Source organism: Ovis aries, chromosome 3, assembly GCF_016772045.2.
Source record: "Ovis aries strain OAR_USU_Benz2616 breed Rambouillet chromosome 3, ARS-UI_Ramb_v3.0, whole genome shotgun sequence".
Taxonomy (NCBI): domain Eukaryota; kingdom Metazoa; phylum Chordata; class Mammalia; order Artiodactyla; family Bovidae; genus Ovis; species Ovis aries.
In genome coordinates this window covers 89093903-89111205 of record NC_056056.1, presented here as the reverse complement: position 1 = coordinate 89111205, position 17303 = coordinate 89093903, and the positions used below count along the sequence as shown (strand labels likewise).

At 38.7% G+C, this 17303-nt stretch overlaps 1 non-coding gene across 1 annotated transcript; it reads left to right on the top strand.

Moving 5' to 3' along the window:
• Positions 1 to 391: 391 nt before the first annotated feature.
• LOC114114214 (U7 small nuclear RNA) lies at positions 392 to 453 on the top strand. The gene has a single exon (XR_003589045.1). It is a non-coding gene; the product is annotated as a U7 small nuclear RNA (small nuclear RNA).
• The last annotated feature ends 16850 nt before the right edge of the window (positions 454 to 17303 follow it).

Here is a 17303-nt window from a genome sequence, read left to right as displayed (position 1 = left end):
GGCCAATTACTGCAGAGGCTATAGTTTGGATTCCCAGAATGGTAACTACAAGATTTTGGTCAAAGTTCTAATCTTATATGTGGTCTGAACTCATTGTTCCATTATCTCTCACCCTGAACTCCTAAAAGATGCTACTTTTGGAAACTAGCTCCTGCTTCTGGTCCTGATTTGCTACCACAATGTGTCTACCAGAGTGGAGGCAGGATAGATATTCTCTCTTCTTAAACTCCTTTAATCATTGACATGTTTATAGAACAACATGTTCACTGTCATCCATACAATGCCTATGTGGGCACACAAAGAGAGAGCTTCTCAAATGTATGGCAAGGCCATTTTTGTTTTTCCACCGTGGTTTTGAAGATAGATGCAGTAATGTAAAATAACATGGTTCCTGTGTTAAAGCTCTTTTAGAATTTGTCTAGCAGGTTTTCCAGTTTGCACCAGAAAACTCCAAGAAAAAAAATGACAGTGTTTCAAATATTCAACTTTCCTCCTGATTAACACATAAAATTAGAAAAAAATTAAATGCATTACTTTCCCTTTCCCTTTACATTTCTTTTTTTCCAGAATCATTTTATTTTTCTTCTGTTCTTTTATATCTGCTTCACAGAGAGTGATATATTTCCATTCTGAAATCTATATTGTGTCACCTGGACCAGGTATACCATAGTGATTTGAATCAAGAAGCAGATAAATCATGTGTGGTTGATACAAGAGTTATATGATAGCAAAGGAAAATGAATTATAATAAAAAATAATTGTCTTTATTGAACTAGAAGGCAGGTATTGTGGGGCTTAATGTTGTATAAAGTCCTAAGATTTTAGAGTTTTAGGTAGCACTGCCATAAATCGTGATACAAAACATTTCTGTATTTCACAGATCATGCATGCACAATCCTTTTCACCATTTGACAGGAATATTTCAAGATCCATTAGGTGGTTTCTGCTGTGATTCTGTGAACAAAATCTGTTCTGTCCTTATGAACATCCAAGGAGAGGACAAAAATGTTTCAACAAGTCACATACCAGGGCCCTAAACAACTGAGTCATCCTCAAAACTGAGGACAGAGCAAGGGAAACATTTTCTTTCAATGTTAACAACCTTTGTATTGAGCCTACCACAAAATTCATTGTTAGAATTTAAAATGCTCAGATATAATGTGAAGAGTTCATTGAGGTTTATCTCATGATGTTATCACTAAAATTAAGATATAGAACATTTATATTACATGGAATATTTCCTTCACACAACTCATCAGCCAATCTATCCTACCCTCAAGTTTTTACCAAATATCTACTACTGTTCTGAGTTCAAATACCATAATTAGTTTTGTCTGTTCTTGAAATTCATATAAATCCAGTCATATAGTGTGTACACTTTTATATCTGACTCCTTGTACTCAATGCCTTTGACAATTTTTTTGTGTGTATAGCAGTATTTCTTACCTTGCTATTGCTAAATTTGCTAAATAGAATTCAGTTATATTAATATAGCATGCTTTGTGAATGCAATGGTATGGAAATGGTGTGAACCTAAGAGAAGCAGAAGACATTAAGAAGAGGTAGCAAGAATACACAGAAGAAATATACAAAAAAGATTTTCGTGAACAAGATAATCACAGTGGTGTGATCACTCACCTAGAGTCAAACATCCTGGAATGTGAAGTCAAGTGGGCCTTAGGAAGCATCACTATGAACAAAGCTAGTGGAGGTGATGGAATTCCAGTTGAGCTATTTCAAATCCTAAAAGATGATGCTATGAAAGTTCTGCACTTAATATGCCAGCAAATTTGGAAAAGGCAACAGTGGCCATAGGACTGGAAAAGGTCAGTTTTCATTCCAATCCCAAAGGAAGGTGATGCCAAAGAATGCTCAAACTACCACACAATTGCACTCATCTCTCAAGCTAGTAAAGTAATGCTCTAAATTCTCCAAGCCAGGTTTCAACAATACGTGAACCATGAACTTCCAGATGTTTAAGCTAGTTTTAGAGAAGGCAGAGGAGCCAGAGATCAAATTGCCAACATCCACTGGATCACCAAAAAAGCAAGAGTTCCAGAAAAACATCCATTTTGGCTTTATTGACTATGTTAAAGCCTTTGTGCAGATCACCACCAACTGGAAAATTCTTCAAGAGATGGGAACACCAGACCACATTGAAAAATCTGTATTCAGGTCAGGAAGTAACAGTTAGAACTGGACATGGAACCACAGATTGGTTCCAAATAGAAAAAGGAGTACATCATGGCTGTATATAGTCACCTTGCTTATTTAACTTATATGTAGAGTACATCATGAGAAACATTAGGCCGGATGACCCACAAGCTGGAATCAAGATTGCCGGGAGAAATATTAATAACCTCAGATATGCAGATGATACCACCCTTATTGCAGAAAGTGAAGAAGAACTGAAGAGCTTCTTGATGAAAGTGAAAGAGGAGAGTGAAAAAGTTGGCTTAAAGCTCAACATTCAGAAAACTAAGATCATGGCATCTGGTCCCATCACTTCATGGGAAATAGATGGGAAACAGTAGAAACAGTGTCAGACTTTATTTTGGGGGCACCAAAATCACTGCGGATGGTGACTGCAGCCATGAAATTAAAAGATGCTTACTCTCTGGAAGAAACGTATGACCAACCTAGACAGTATATTAAAAGCAAGAGACATTTTTTTTGGCCAACAAATATCCGTCTAGTCAAGGCTATGGATTTTCCAGTAGTATGTATGGATGTGAGAGTTGGAAGAAATTTGAGCACTGAAGAATTGATGCTTTTGAACTATGATGTTGGAGATTCTTGAGAGTCCCTTGGACTGCAAGGAGATCCAGCCAATCCAACCTGAAGGAAATCAGTTCTGAATATTCATTGGAAGGACTGATGCTGAAGCTGAAACTCCAATACTTTGGCCACATGATGTGCAGCACTGACTTATTGGAAGAGACCCTGATACTGGGAAAGATTGAAGGCAATAGGAGAAGGGATGACAGAGGATAAGATGGTTGGATGGCATCACCAACTCAATGGACATGAGTTTGAGTAAGCTCTGGGAACTGGTGATGGACAGTGAGGCCTGGCATGCTGCAATCCATGGGATCTCAAAGAGTTGGACATGATTAAGCGACTAAACTGAACTGAAATTTTGAATTATTTTACCGATGAAAATTTGGATCATTTCCTTTTTTTTTTTTCTCACTGGGTAACACTGCTGTGGACATTCCTTTAAGACTTTGTGTATATATGCACCATCATTTCTCTTAGAGATATACTTAGAAATAGAATTACTAGTTCATGCAATAGGCATATGATTATGAAGAAAGGAAACTGTCAAAGAATTTTTTCAAAATGGCTATATCATGTCACATTCCAATAAGCAATATGTGAGAATTTTCCTCTACATTGTCATTAACTCTTGGTATTGTCTACCTATAACCATTTTGATTAGCATTGTATCTAGTTCTGGCTTTAATGTTGGAGACCCTCTACATGTACTTCAGTTGTCTCCTGACTGATCTCCATGTGTCTGTTCTATAATTATTTCTCTAAATTGCAGAAGAAAAATCTCTTTTAAATAAATCATATTTCTCTCTGACTTAAAGTATTCTAAAGTAAATATCAAGGATATAAGGTCCTGAAAATGTTAATTAATGCTAAATTCTATATTATTATCTTGTGTTCCTCATCTCATTGATCCAATGTCCAACCAAGCTTGTATTCTTTTTTTCTTAGCCACCTTAAGTTTGTTACTCTTCCAGGATCTTTGTTCTTGCCTCTCTAAGTGTAGAAATCTGTATTCCCAGATTCTCTCTCTCTCTCTCTCTTTTTTTTTTTTTTTCTGATGTTCAGTCCTAAGTCATATCTGACTTTTTGCAACCCCATGGACTGCAGTATGCCAGGCTTCCCTATCCTTTACTATCTCCCAGACTTTGCTCAAACTCATGTCCATTGCGTTGGTGATATAATCCAACCATCTCATCCTCTGTCACCCCCTTCTCCTCCTGCCATCAGTCTTTGCCAGTTAGAGGTTCCCCTCCCCCCCCTCCCCCTGCCCAGTGAGTCAGCACTTCACAACAAATAGCCAAAGTTTTGGAGCTTCAGCATAAGTCTTGTTAATGTATAGTCAGGGTTGATTTCCTTTAGGATTGACTGATTTGATCTCCTTGCAGCCCAAGGGACTTTCAAGTATCCTCTCCAGTGCCACAGTTCAAAAGCATTGTTTATGGTCCAACTCTCACATACATACATGACTACTGGAAAAACCATTGCTTTGACTCTATGGACCTTTGTTGGCAAAATGATGTCTCTTCTTTTTAATATGCTGTCTAGGTTTGTAATAGCTATCCTGTCATGGAGCAAGTGTCTTTTAAGTTCATGGCTGCAGTCAACATCCACAGTGATTTTGGAGCCAGAAAGGAAAATCTATCACCGTTTTGACTTTTTCCCATCTCTTTGCCATGAAGATCTTCTCATAGATGCCTTCTTTTCATCAACAATGTCCAAGCTCATTTGTCACCTCCTCATAAAAGACATTCTTTAATGCACTTTTAAAACAACATATTCTCAACCCAATTTGCTATTACAGTAATGTCTCTTTTATTGTCTTCATGGATTTCCAATATCTGAAACTGAACTGACTGTTAGTTATCCTCATTTTGCCTATTATGTTTCCCCTGGAATCTAGAATCTATTAGAGCATTAATTTTATTTTCAACCTCTCGCTTGTGTCTGGAAGTATACCTGTTATAAAGAAATGTTGAATAACTCCTCAGGTGTTAATTAAACAACATAAGGTTTAGATGGGATTTTGGTTGTTTTGAGTGTGCATTCTTGGTTGTTTCTTAGATTAAAAAAATAAATAAATAAACCAGGCAGTTTTTCTTGACTTAAGTAGAAAGCAAGAACTTAGACTGAGTTATACTTGAATTTGTTTTCAGAACCTCAATATAAACAAAACAACAATTCTTTCTACTTGCCTCTGTCAGTACTCCACAACCATATTCTCAGTACAAATGGGCTGCAGGAATGATTGAGGGTTATACTTCAATCTGTACTTAAGTTTTCTGAGAGAACCAATTAAGTGTTCAATTTAAGTTATATTGTAGAAAAAAACATTATTAACAAAGCCATACATTCATGAAGACTTAAGATTAGTAAGGCATATACTGTAATCATACAAAATAAATAACAAGTCAATACTGAGAAACACAACAGCAGAAGACAAGAGTCCTATTACTTCTGGAAAACTGAATTAAGTCTGATAAATCTTCAGAATTTCTTTTAGGTTTAGTGTAACCTTATAAAACTATCAAGGGACATTTAAAATAATTTGATGAAAAGATTTGAAAATTTTATTTAGAAGAATTCATAGCATGGATCCAATATTAAAACAAAAGTCAAAGGAGAAGCTCTATAAATTGGAAAACATGAATTACTCACACAAGTTAAAAACAAAGCACTGAGGCATCAAAGAAAAAATGTTAAAAATTACAAAACAGGAAATAGTAATCACTAACAAATATATTAAAATATTAAGCCTAGTGAAATCAAATAAGCACTACTAAAAATTAAGATTATCAAATTATCATATTAGGATTCGAGTATAAATATAAATTATTGCTTTTCCATAGTGATTCTACTATGTCTACACCTAAAGATTTTTTAAAATAGGGATATAGCCATTTTATAATGTCGTGTTAACTCCTGTTATAAAACAATGTGAATCAGCTACATGTATATATCCTCTCCCTCTTGAATATTGCCCCCATCCCCAATCCCATCTCTCTAGGTTACCACAAAATGGAGAAAACAATGGTACCCCACTCCAGTATCTTGCCTGGAAAATCCCATGGACGGAGGAGCCTGGAAGGCCGCAGTCCATGGGGTCACTAAGAGTCAGACACTACTGAGTGACTTCACTTTCACTTTTCACTTTCATGCATTGGAGAAGGAAATGGCAACCCACTCCAGTGTTCTTGCCTGGAGAATCCCAGGGACTGGGAGCCTGGTAGGCAGCCATCTATGGGGTCGCACAGAGTCGAACAGGACTGAAGCAACTTAGCAGCAGCAGCAGGTTACCACAAAACACCAAACTGAGCTTCCTGTGCTATATGCAAGTTGGCTATCTAGTTTACACTTGGTGTTATACATTTGTCAGTCCCAGGCTCTGTGTTCATCCCAACTTCACTTCCCTGCTCTGTCTGCATGCCCATTGTCTACATCTGGATCTATTCCTGCCCTGTGTCCCAGGTAAAGAATCTGCCTACTGATGCAAGTGACATGAGAGACATGGGTTCGAATCCCTGGATCAGGAAGATCCCCCTAGAGAAGGAAATGGCTATCCATTCCAGTATTGTTGCCTGGAAAATCCCATGAACAGAGAAGCCTTGCAGGACTACAGTCCATAGGGTCACAAAGAGTCAGATACAACTTAAGTGACCTAGTATGCATGTACCATTTTTCTAGATTCCACATGTGTTAATATTACATGCTCATTTTTCTCTTTCTGGCTCACTTCTCTCTGTATGACAGACTCTAGGCTAATCCACATTCCTACGAATAATTTGAGTGAAACTTTTTGAAATATATAACTAAGAAAAAATGCACTAGGTCATAAGTAAGTTGACATATTTTTTGTTTACTTGGAATGAACTTGGTTTAACTTTATTGTTTCAGAATAAAAATATATAGCATACTCTTTCAGTCTCCAAATTGTATGTTCACTCTAACCATAGGTTATGTGTATATTTAAATGATTAACTATTTCCAAGGTCTCTTCAGAATGGCTGTGTCAGCCAAGCTCTTTTCAGCACTGTGTCAGAATTTCTTTGTACCAACATCATTGCCAGCACAAGGCCAAGTCAATATAAAAGACATTTCATTGTGGTTTTAATTTGTATTTATGTGATTATTAATAAGTTTGTGTACAACTTGTTAGATTTCCTATTTTATAAATTGCATGTTTATATTATCCACCACCTTTTTACATGTGTTCTTCAATATTCCTGGTTGATTTTTATAATTGGAAATAAAACATCAGCTTCTAAGAAGCAGCTGAATATGAGGACCATAAAAGCACAATTAAAAGACAATTTAAAAAATATTGGTTTGATAATAAAATTCCACTCTTAAGTTTTTCTTTGCTTTAGTATATTCAATAAATGATCATTGGTTTTCAACCTATATTGGTTTTCAACACCTATATTCAACTCCTACTTGATATTAATCTTTTTTTTCAGATATGCATATATTTTATTTTAGTGTATCAGCAAAAAGTTTCTTTTTACCTGATTCCATTATCCTTTTGTCATTTTGTTTGAAGTCAGGAAGCACAGCAAAAAAGAAAGTTGGAAAGATAGCTACATTTTAATTTTGAGTAGACAGACTGATTCTGGACATGGCATAAGTGACAGAACTATCTGTATATAGCTGGGTTTGATCATCAGTTGGATGTCCTTGTTAAAGTCAGTTCCTCACAAGACAGTTGAGATAACCTCTAAGAAGTGAAGCGTAATTTCAAGATATCTCATTCAGACTCTAAGAAAGTAGTTTTTCAAAATAAATTTCCATACATTTTTGTACGGTTATCAAGAAAAGGATATTTCTTGTACTTATATTTCTTTCAATGTTAATTATAAAAAAACACCAGGTAAATGATTTTTTAATCTCTCAGCTCAATCAGCATCCCAGTTTCCTAGATTTTTTTTTTCCAAGAAGTGTACTTTTTTCCAGAAGATGCATTCACTTTTTCAGGGATTAACAAGCTTAGTGCACACTACATTTAAATACCTTTTGTACTGGAAACAATGCTATACTTCAGATTCAGAAAAGCACTTTTAATTGAGTGATCTTAGCATATTTAACCATTAAGATTATACTTAAGTGATGTAAATGAGAAATTGACATAAATAATTATATGTAACATTTCTTCTCTTGACCATCAATTAGGGAAATGTCTATTTATTGTTATTCATTACATCACATCTGATAATGATTTTTACTTTCACATTAAAAACAAAACAAAACAAAAAAAAGAGCCTTAATAGTCGCATGGCCAGTTTTATGTTTAGCCATCTTAATGACTTGTTAATATTACTTCCCTGTGGGTTAGATTTATTGCTGAGCAATCAGTCTTCAGTATGACCTCAAATTCCAAATCAAGCATGTCATGCTCAATTTGGTAGGGCAATTTCAACACTGTTGGTATGGATACTAAGTTTTTGTCAGTCTCACTTTGTGTCCTTGGTCAGTTCATTAAATTTTTGGATGGATGAGTATCTTTCTCTATTAAGTTGATATTTTACTTGTTGAAAATGGAGGAAAAAACAGCTGATTAAAAATATGAGACCTTTTCATGCTAACAAATATAAAATAAAAAGTAAATCTAACAGTTGATCTGTAAATGTTTATACTACGTGACTATCAAATATGATTAGTTGTAATGTTAATTTTATACTTCATCCAAAAACATTTGTAATTTGATTATACAAGGAAAATAATAGGGACAAAACTTTGATTTAGTACATAAACCAAGTTATTTTTAAATTTAGCCAGGAATAAAAAGGGGGGGGGAGAACAGTTGATGAAAAAAACCTTGGAGGCACAGTCAAGACATAATTTATTAGGCTCATTACAAAAATTATGAGCATATGAAGTATGGGTATTTTATATCTTTTAAGTACCCAGGTGTAATTCATATAGTTTATTGCTTAATCAATTTGCATTTTCTCTAAAATAATTGTATTTTGGTTCCTATTGTAATCTCTTTTTCATTCAAAATATACCTTCAACTTCCAACTACCCACTCCAAGTTTAGCTCAAACAGGCCTAAAAGTGCATGTAAATTCTGGTAAGAGTAATGAGCTCAGGAACTCTAAAAAGTTCCCGGTGTTTTCAGTTTTTCAGGATATCATGGTGTATAGCTGTGATCTTGAAACAATTATAGACATTTGCCATGATCAGACATGCTAGCTAGAAGCTAAAAACTATTCATGGGAAGAAGGACATAGCACAGGCAGAACCAGAGTTGGAGGCACAAATATTGGAGTTAAACCAAACTTGAACTTTCTCTGCCTCTGGCTTTCCAGTTAGATGAATCATTGTCATACTTACTGTTTAAGATCAAGACTCCAAGCATGTATGTATAGGTCGTATTCTACAAAACCACAAAGGATGCTATTCACATAGACCTCAGTTTGTTCCTAGGTGTTTTAACATAATAATCTTAAAGCAGTTACCTCAGGGAAAAACATCCTGAAGTATGAAATATTTAATAATTGTTTACAGCTTACAGATAAGGCTCTTCACAATCTTTAACAAGACTAAATATTAAATATTGCTAAAAAGAGTAAGACTATGAGGATAATAGTGAGATTTGTCGTCATTCAATCACTAAGTTGTGTCCAGCTCTTTGTGATGCCATTGGCTACAGCATGCCAGGCTCTGCTGTCTCTGCCATCTCCTGGAGTTGACTCAGATTCATGTACATTGAGTTGATGATACTATCTAACCATCTCATCCTCTTCCACTCCCTTCTCCTTTTACCTTTAACCTTTCCCAGCATCAGGGTCTTGTCCAACTAGTTGGCCCTTGGAAACAAGTAGCCAAAGTATTGGAGCTTCAGCTTTAGCATCAGTTCTTCCAATATGGAGAAGGGAATGGTGACCCACTCCAGTACACTTGCCTGGGAAATCCCATGGATGGAGGAGCCTCAGTTCAGTTCAGTTCAGTTCAGTTCAGTCACTCAGTTGTGTCTGACTCTTTGCGACCCCATGAATCACAGCACGCCAGGCCTCCCTGTCCATCACCATCTCCCGGAGTTCACTCAGACTCACGTCCCTCGAGTCCATGATGCCATCTAACCATCTCATCCTCCATCGACCCCTCCTTCTCCTGCCCCCAATCCCTCCCAGCATCAGAGTTTTTTCCAATGAATCAACTCTTTGCATGAGGTGGCCAAAGTACCGGACCTTCAGCTTTAGCATCATTCCTTCCAAAGAAATCCCAGGGTTGATTTCCTTCAGAATGGACTGGTTGGATCTCCTTGCAGTCCAAAGGACTCTCAAGAGTCTTCTCCAACACCACAGTTCAAAAGCATCAATTCTTTCATGCTCAGCCTTCTTCACAGTCCAACGCTCACATCCATACATGACCACAGGAAAAACCATATCCTTGACTAGATGGACCTTAGTCGGCAAAGTAATGTCTCTGCTTTTGAATATGCTATCTAGGTTGGTCATAACTTTTCTTCCAAGGAGTAAGCGTCTTTTAATTTCATGGCTGCATGTCACCATCTGCCGTGATTGTGGAGCCCGTAGGCTACAATCCATGGGGTTGTGAAGAGTTGGACACGACTGAGAGACTTCACTTTCACTTTTCACTTTCATGCACTGGAGAAGGACATGGCAACTCACTCCAGTATTCTTGAGCTTCCCTTGAGGTTCAGCTGATAAAGAATCCACCTGCAATGTGGGAGACCTGTGTTAACTCCATGGGTTGTGAAGATCTGGAGAAGGGAAAGGCTGCCCACTCCAGTATTCTGGCCTAGAGAATTCCATGGACTGTATAGTTCATGGGTCATGAAGAGTCTGACACGACTGAGCAAGTTTCACTTTCATTCTCGTTCACTTTAGTTCACTGATTTCTAAGATGTCAATATTTAATTTTGCCATTTCCTGCTCGACCGCGTTCAATTTACTGTGATTCATAGGACCAGGTTCCTATGAAATATTGTTTGTTACAGCATTGGACTTTACTTTTATCACCATACATCTCCACAACTGAGCATCATTTCTGCTTTGGCCCTGCATAGCATGGCTCATAGCTTCATTGAGTTATGTGAGCCACTTTGCCAACACCAGGCTATGATTCATGAAGGGAAATAGTGAGATTAGCAAAAGTTTAAGTAATATCATAATGTGATTATTAATAGAATCATATTCAGCTAGAAGCAACCTTTTCACTGAGCAGGTAGTATATGTAAAATAATACACTAGATGAAGCAAAGTGTACAAAATTATACCATCTGGAACTTGACATTATTTACAAAAACATACCACAACAAAAATAGCTAAGTGCTTGGAAGCTCAGAAAGTGATAAAGCCTACTAATTGCTAGTAGAAATCTCTTTGTTAAAGAGGTGGGACTTGGTTGTCTATTGAAGAACAGAACTTGATAGAGTTTGAGAGATGTAAATACAGTAGTGGTATTTTGCAAAGATATGAAATGCAAGAAGCCAAAACAAAACAAACAAGCAAACAACAACAAATACACACAATAAAACCCAGAAATTCTACACTAATTGATGTGAATTAATTATTCAGTTCAGTTCAGTTGTGTCCAACTCTTAGCAACCCCATGAACTGCAGCATGCCAGGTCTCCTTGTCCATCAGCAACTCCCAGAGTTTACCCAAACTCATGTCCATCGAGTCAGTGATGCCATCCAGCCATTTCATCCTCTGTCATCACCTTCTCCTCCTGCCCCTAATCCCTCCCAGCATCAGGGTCTTTTCCAATGAGTCAACTCTTCGCATGAGGTAGCCAAAGTGTTGGAGTTTCAGCTTCAGCATCAGTCCTTCCAATGAACATCTAGGACTGATTTCTTTTAAGATGGACTGGTTAGATCTTCTTGCAGTCCAAGGAACTCTCAAGAGTCTTCTCCAACATCACAGTTCAAAAGAATCAATTCTAAAGCATAAATTTTTCAGCACTCAGCTTTCTTCACAGTCCAACTCTCACATCCAGACATGACCACAGGAAAAACCATAGCCTAGGCTAGACGGACCTTTGTTGGCAAAGTAATGTCTCTGCTTTTGAATATGCTATCTAGGTTGATCATAACTTTCATTCCAAGGAGTAAGCATCTTTTAATTTCATGGCTGCAATCACCATCTGCAGTGATTTTGGAGCCCAGAAAAATAGTCTGACACTGTTTCCACTGTTTACCCATCTAATAAGTATTAGAGTGTCTTAAAAGATTTACAGTAACTAGAGAAAAATATTAGTGAACTGGAATATACATCAATAGAAAATATTCATTATGAAGAGAAAGAGAAGAAATAAGAAAAATAAACAAATACTTAAAGATCCTTGGGACAACATTAGCATTCATATATATATGTTGTATGCACAATATGTATATGCACTAGGAATTCCAATATATATATTGTATACACAATATGTACATACACAACATTCATTTATAAATATATATATATAATAAAATTCACTAAAAATTCTGATGCTGCTGTTGTCCCAATGATCTCTAAGTATTTGCTTTTCTTATTTCTTTTCTCTCTCTTCTTAATGCATACTTTGTATTGATCTGTATTCCAGTATATGCAGGGCTTCCCTGATAGCTCAGTTGGTAAAGAATCCACCTTCAATGCAGGAGACCCCAGTTCAATTAATGGGTTGGGGAGGTCCACTGGAGAAGGGATAGTCTACCCACTGCAGTATTCTTGGTCTTCCCTTGTGGCTCAGCTGGTAAAGTCTCCGCCTGCAATGCAGGAGACGTGGGTTCGAGCCCTAGGTTGGGAAGATCCTCTGGAGAAGGTAAAGGCTACCCACTCCAGAATTCTGGCCTAGAGAATTCGATGGACTGTATAGTCCATGGGGTTGCAAAGAGCCGGACATAACTGAGCGACTTTCACTACTACACCACTACTATACATATATATGAGTCTGAGAAATAGATGTTCAGAAGGCTCAAACAAAACCTTGTGTGCATCAGATGACCCCACAGAGACTGAGTCAGACCTGCCTTTAGGTGTTTGAATGTCTCCTGCAGAACTATGGGTCATCAGTGGACTGCCACAGGGGCAGGGGCTCTGGGTGCAGAAGACATGGGTGTGGCATACGCCTTCCTGAAGGAGGTCACCATTAACCCCAACATAGAGCCCCCAGAACTTACAAAGGACTTGAGAAACAGACTCTTGGAGGGCACAACAAAACCTTGTGCCAAAAAGGACCCAAGAGAAAGGAGCAGTGACCCCACAAGAGACTTGACTGTGAGTGTCCAGGAGTCAATGATGGAGGCATGGGTCAGTGGTGGCTTGCTGCAGGGTCAGAGGCACTGAGTGTGGCAGTGCATACATGGGACCTTTTGAAGGAGGTCACCAATATCTTCATTAACTCCACCATAGTTTTGGCTCAGGTCAAACAACAGGGAGGGAACACAGCTCCACCCTTCAACAGAAACTTGGATTAAAGATTTACTGAACATGGCCACACCCATCAGAATAAGACCCGATTTCCCCCTCAGTCAGGCTCTCCCATCAGGAAGCTTCCATATGCCTCTTATCCCTATCTAACAAATAGCTGTGAAAAGAAGAGAGGTGAAAAACAAAGAGAAAAGGAAAGATATAAGCATCTGAATGCAGAGTTCCAGAGAATAGCAAGAAGAGATAAGAAAGCCTTCTTCAGCAGTCAATGCAAAGAAATAGAAGAAAAAAACAGAATGGGAAGGACTAGAGATCTCTTCAAGAAAATTAGACATACCAAGGTAACATTTCATGCAAAGATGGGCTCGATGAAGGACAGAAATGGTATGGACCTAACAGAAGCAGAAGATATTAAGAAGAGATGGCAAGAATACATAGAAGAACTGTACAAAAAACTTCACGACACAGATAATCACGATGGTGTGATCACTCACCTAGAGCCAGACATCCTGGAATGTGAAGTCAAGTGGGCCTTGGAAAGCATCACTATGAACAAAGCTAGTGGAGGTGATGGAATTCCAGTGGAGCTGTTTCAAATCCTGAAAGATGATGCTGTGAAAGTGCTGCACTCAATATGCCAGCACATTTGGAAAACTCAAGAGTGGCAACAGGATTGGAAAAGGTCTGTTTTCATTCCAATACGAAAGAAAGGCAATGCCAAAGAATGTTCAAACTACCACACGATTGCACTCATCTCACATGCTAGTAAAGAAATGCTCAAAATTCTCCAAGACAGGCTTCAGCAATATGTGAACCGTGAACTTCCTGATGTTCAAGCTGGTTTTAGAAAAGGCAGAGGAACCAGAGATCAAATTGCCAACATCCGCTGGATCATGGAAAAAGCAAGAGAGTTCCAGAAAACATCTATTTCTGCTTTATTGACTATCCCAAAGCCTTTGACTGTGTGGATCTCAACAAACTGTGGAAAATTCTGAGAGAGACGGGAATACCAGACCACCTGACCTGCCTCTTGAGAAATCTGTATGCAGGTCAGGAAGCAACAGCTAGAACTGGACATGGAACAACAGACTGCTTCCAAATAGGAAAAGGAGTACGTCAAGGCTGTATATTGTCTCCCTGCTTATTTAACTTATATGCAGAGTACATAATGAGAAACGCTGGACTGGAAGAAACACAAGCTGAAATCAAGATTGCCGGGAGAAATATCAATAACCTCAGATATGCAGACGACACCACCCTTATGGCAGAAAGTGAAGAGGAACTAAAAAGCCTCTTGATGACAGTGAAAGTGGAGAGTGAAAAAGTTGGCTTAAAGCTCATCATTCAGAAAATGAAGATCATGGCATCTGGTCCCATCACTCCATGGGAAATAGATGGGGAAACAGTGGAAACAGTGTCAGACTTTATATTTTTGGGCTCCAAAATCATTGCAGATGGTGATTGCAGCCATGAAATTAAAAGACGCTTACTCCTTGGAAGAAAAGTTATGACCAACCTAGATAGTATATTCAAAAGCAGAGACATTCCTTTGCCAACCAAGGTCCGTCTAGTCAAGGCTATGGTTTTTCCAGTGGTCATGTATGGATGTGAGAGTTGGACTGTGAAGAAGGCTGAGCACCGAAGAATTGATGCTTTTGAACTATGGTGTTGGAGAAGACTCTTGAGAGTCCCTTGGACTGCAAAGAGATCCAACCAGTCCATTGTCAAGGAGATCGGTCCTGGATTTCTTTGGAAGGAATGATGCTAAAGCTGAAACTCCAGTACTTTGGCCACCTCATGAGAAGTGTTGATTCATTGGAAAAGACTCTGATGCTGGGAGGGATTGGGGGCAGTAGGAGAAGGGGACGACCGAGGATGAGATGGCTGGATGGCATCACTGACTCGATGAATGTGAGTCTGAGTGAACTCTGGAAGATGGTGATGGACAGGGAGGCCTGGCGTGCTGCAATTCATGGGGTCGCAAAGAGTCGGACACGACTGAGCAACTGAACTGAACTGAACAAAGGGCAGACAAAATGAAACTACAGTCAGAGAAACGAATCAAACTGGTCACATGGACCGCAGCCTTGTCTAACTCAATGAATCTATGAGCCATGCCATGTAGAGCCCCCCAAAATGGACAGGTCATGGATGAGAGTTCTGACCAAATGTGGTCCACTGGAGAAGGGAATGGCAAACCACTTCAGTATTCTTGCCTTGAGAACCACATGAACAGTATGCAAAGGCAAAAAGATAGGACACTGAAAGATGGACTCTCCAGGTCAGTATGTGCCCAATATGCTACCTGTGATCAGTGGAGAAATAACTCCAGAAAGAATGAAGAGATGGAGCCAAAGAGAAAACAACACCCAGTTGTGGATGTGACTGGTGATAGAAGTAAAATCTGATGCTAAACAGAGCAATATTGCATAGAAACCTGGAATGGTAGGTCCATGAATCAAGGAAATTGGAAGTGGTCTATCAGGAGATGGCAAGAGTAAACATCAAGATTTTAGGAATCAGTGAACTAAAATGGACTGGATGGGCGAATTTAACTCAGATGACCATTATATCTACTATTGTGGGTAAGAATACCTTTAAAGAAATGGAGTAGCCCTCATAGTCCACAAAACAGCCAAAATGCAGTTGTTGGGTGCAGTCTCAAAAACGACAGGATGATCTCTGCCCTATTGGCCCTACATGGCAAACCATTCAATATCACAGTAATCCAAGTCTATGTCCCAACCAATAATGCTGAAGAAGCTGAACTTGAATGATTCTATGAAGACCTACAAGAACTTCTAGAAGTAACACCCCCAAAAAATGTCCTTTTCATTATGGGGACTGCAATGCAAAAGTAAGAAGTCAAACAGACAACTTTGGCCTTGGAGTACAAAAAGAAGCAGGACAAAAGCTAATGGAGTTTTGCCAAGAGAACGCACTGGAAATAGCAAACACCAGTTTCCAATAACACCAGAGATGACTCTATACATGGACATCACCAGATGGTCAATACCAAAATCAGGTGAATTATATTCCTTGCAGCCAAAGATGGAGAAGCTCTATACAGGCAGCAAAAACAAGACATGGAGCTGACTGTGGCTCAGATCATGAACTCCTTATCGCCAAATTCAGACTTAAGTTGAAGAAAGTAGGGAAAACCCCTAAAGCATTCAAACAAGAAGTAAATCATATCCCTACATTTATACAGCAGAAGTGACAAATAGATTCAAGGAATTAAATCTAACAGACAGAGTGCCTGAAGAACTATGGACCCAAGGTTCATGACATTATACAGGAGGCAGTAATAAAGACCATCCCAAAGGGAAAAATTCACCCATACCAGTTCATTTTAGTTCACTGATTCCTAGATGTTGACATTCACCCTTGCCATCTCTTGTTTGACCACTTCCAGTTTGCCTTGATTCATGGACATGACATTCCAGGTTCCTATGCAATATTGCTCTTTACAGCATCAGATCTTGCTTCTATCACCAGTCACATCCACAACTCAGTATTGTTTTTGCTTTGGCTCCATCCCTTCATTCTTTCTGTATTTATTTCTCCTCTGATCTCCAGTACCATACTGGGCACCTAATGACCTGGGGAGTTCCTCTTTTGGTATCCTATCATATTGCCTTTTCACACTGTTCATGGGGTTCTCAAGGCAAGAATACTGAAGTGGCTTGCCATTCCCTTCTCCAGTGGACCACAGACTGTCAGTGTAGCCATCATGGTCAACAAAGAAGAATTGATGCTTTTGAACTGTGGTGTTGGAGAAGACTCTTGAGAGTCCCTTGGACTGCAAGGACATCCAACCAGTCCATTCTAAAGGAGATCAAAGGATTTCTTTGGAAGGAATGATGTGAAAGCTGAAACTCCAGTACTTTGGCCACCTCATGTGAAGAGTTGACTCATTGGAAAAGACTCTGATGCTTGGAGGGATTGGGGACAGGAGGAGAAGGGGATGACAGAGAATGAGATGACTGGATGGCATCACGGACTCAATGGACGTGAGTCTGAGTGAACTCTGGGAGATGGTAATCAACAGGGAGGCCTGGCATGCTGCGATTCATGGGGTTGCAAAGAGTCGGACACGACTGAGCGACTGAACTGAACTGAAAGGGAAAAAAAATAATTCAAAAAGG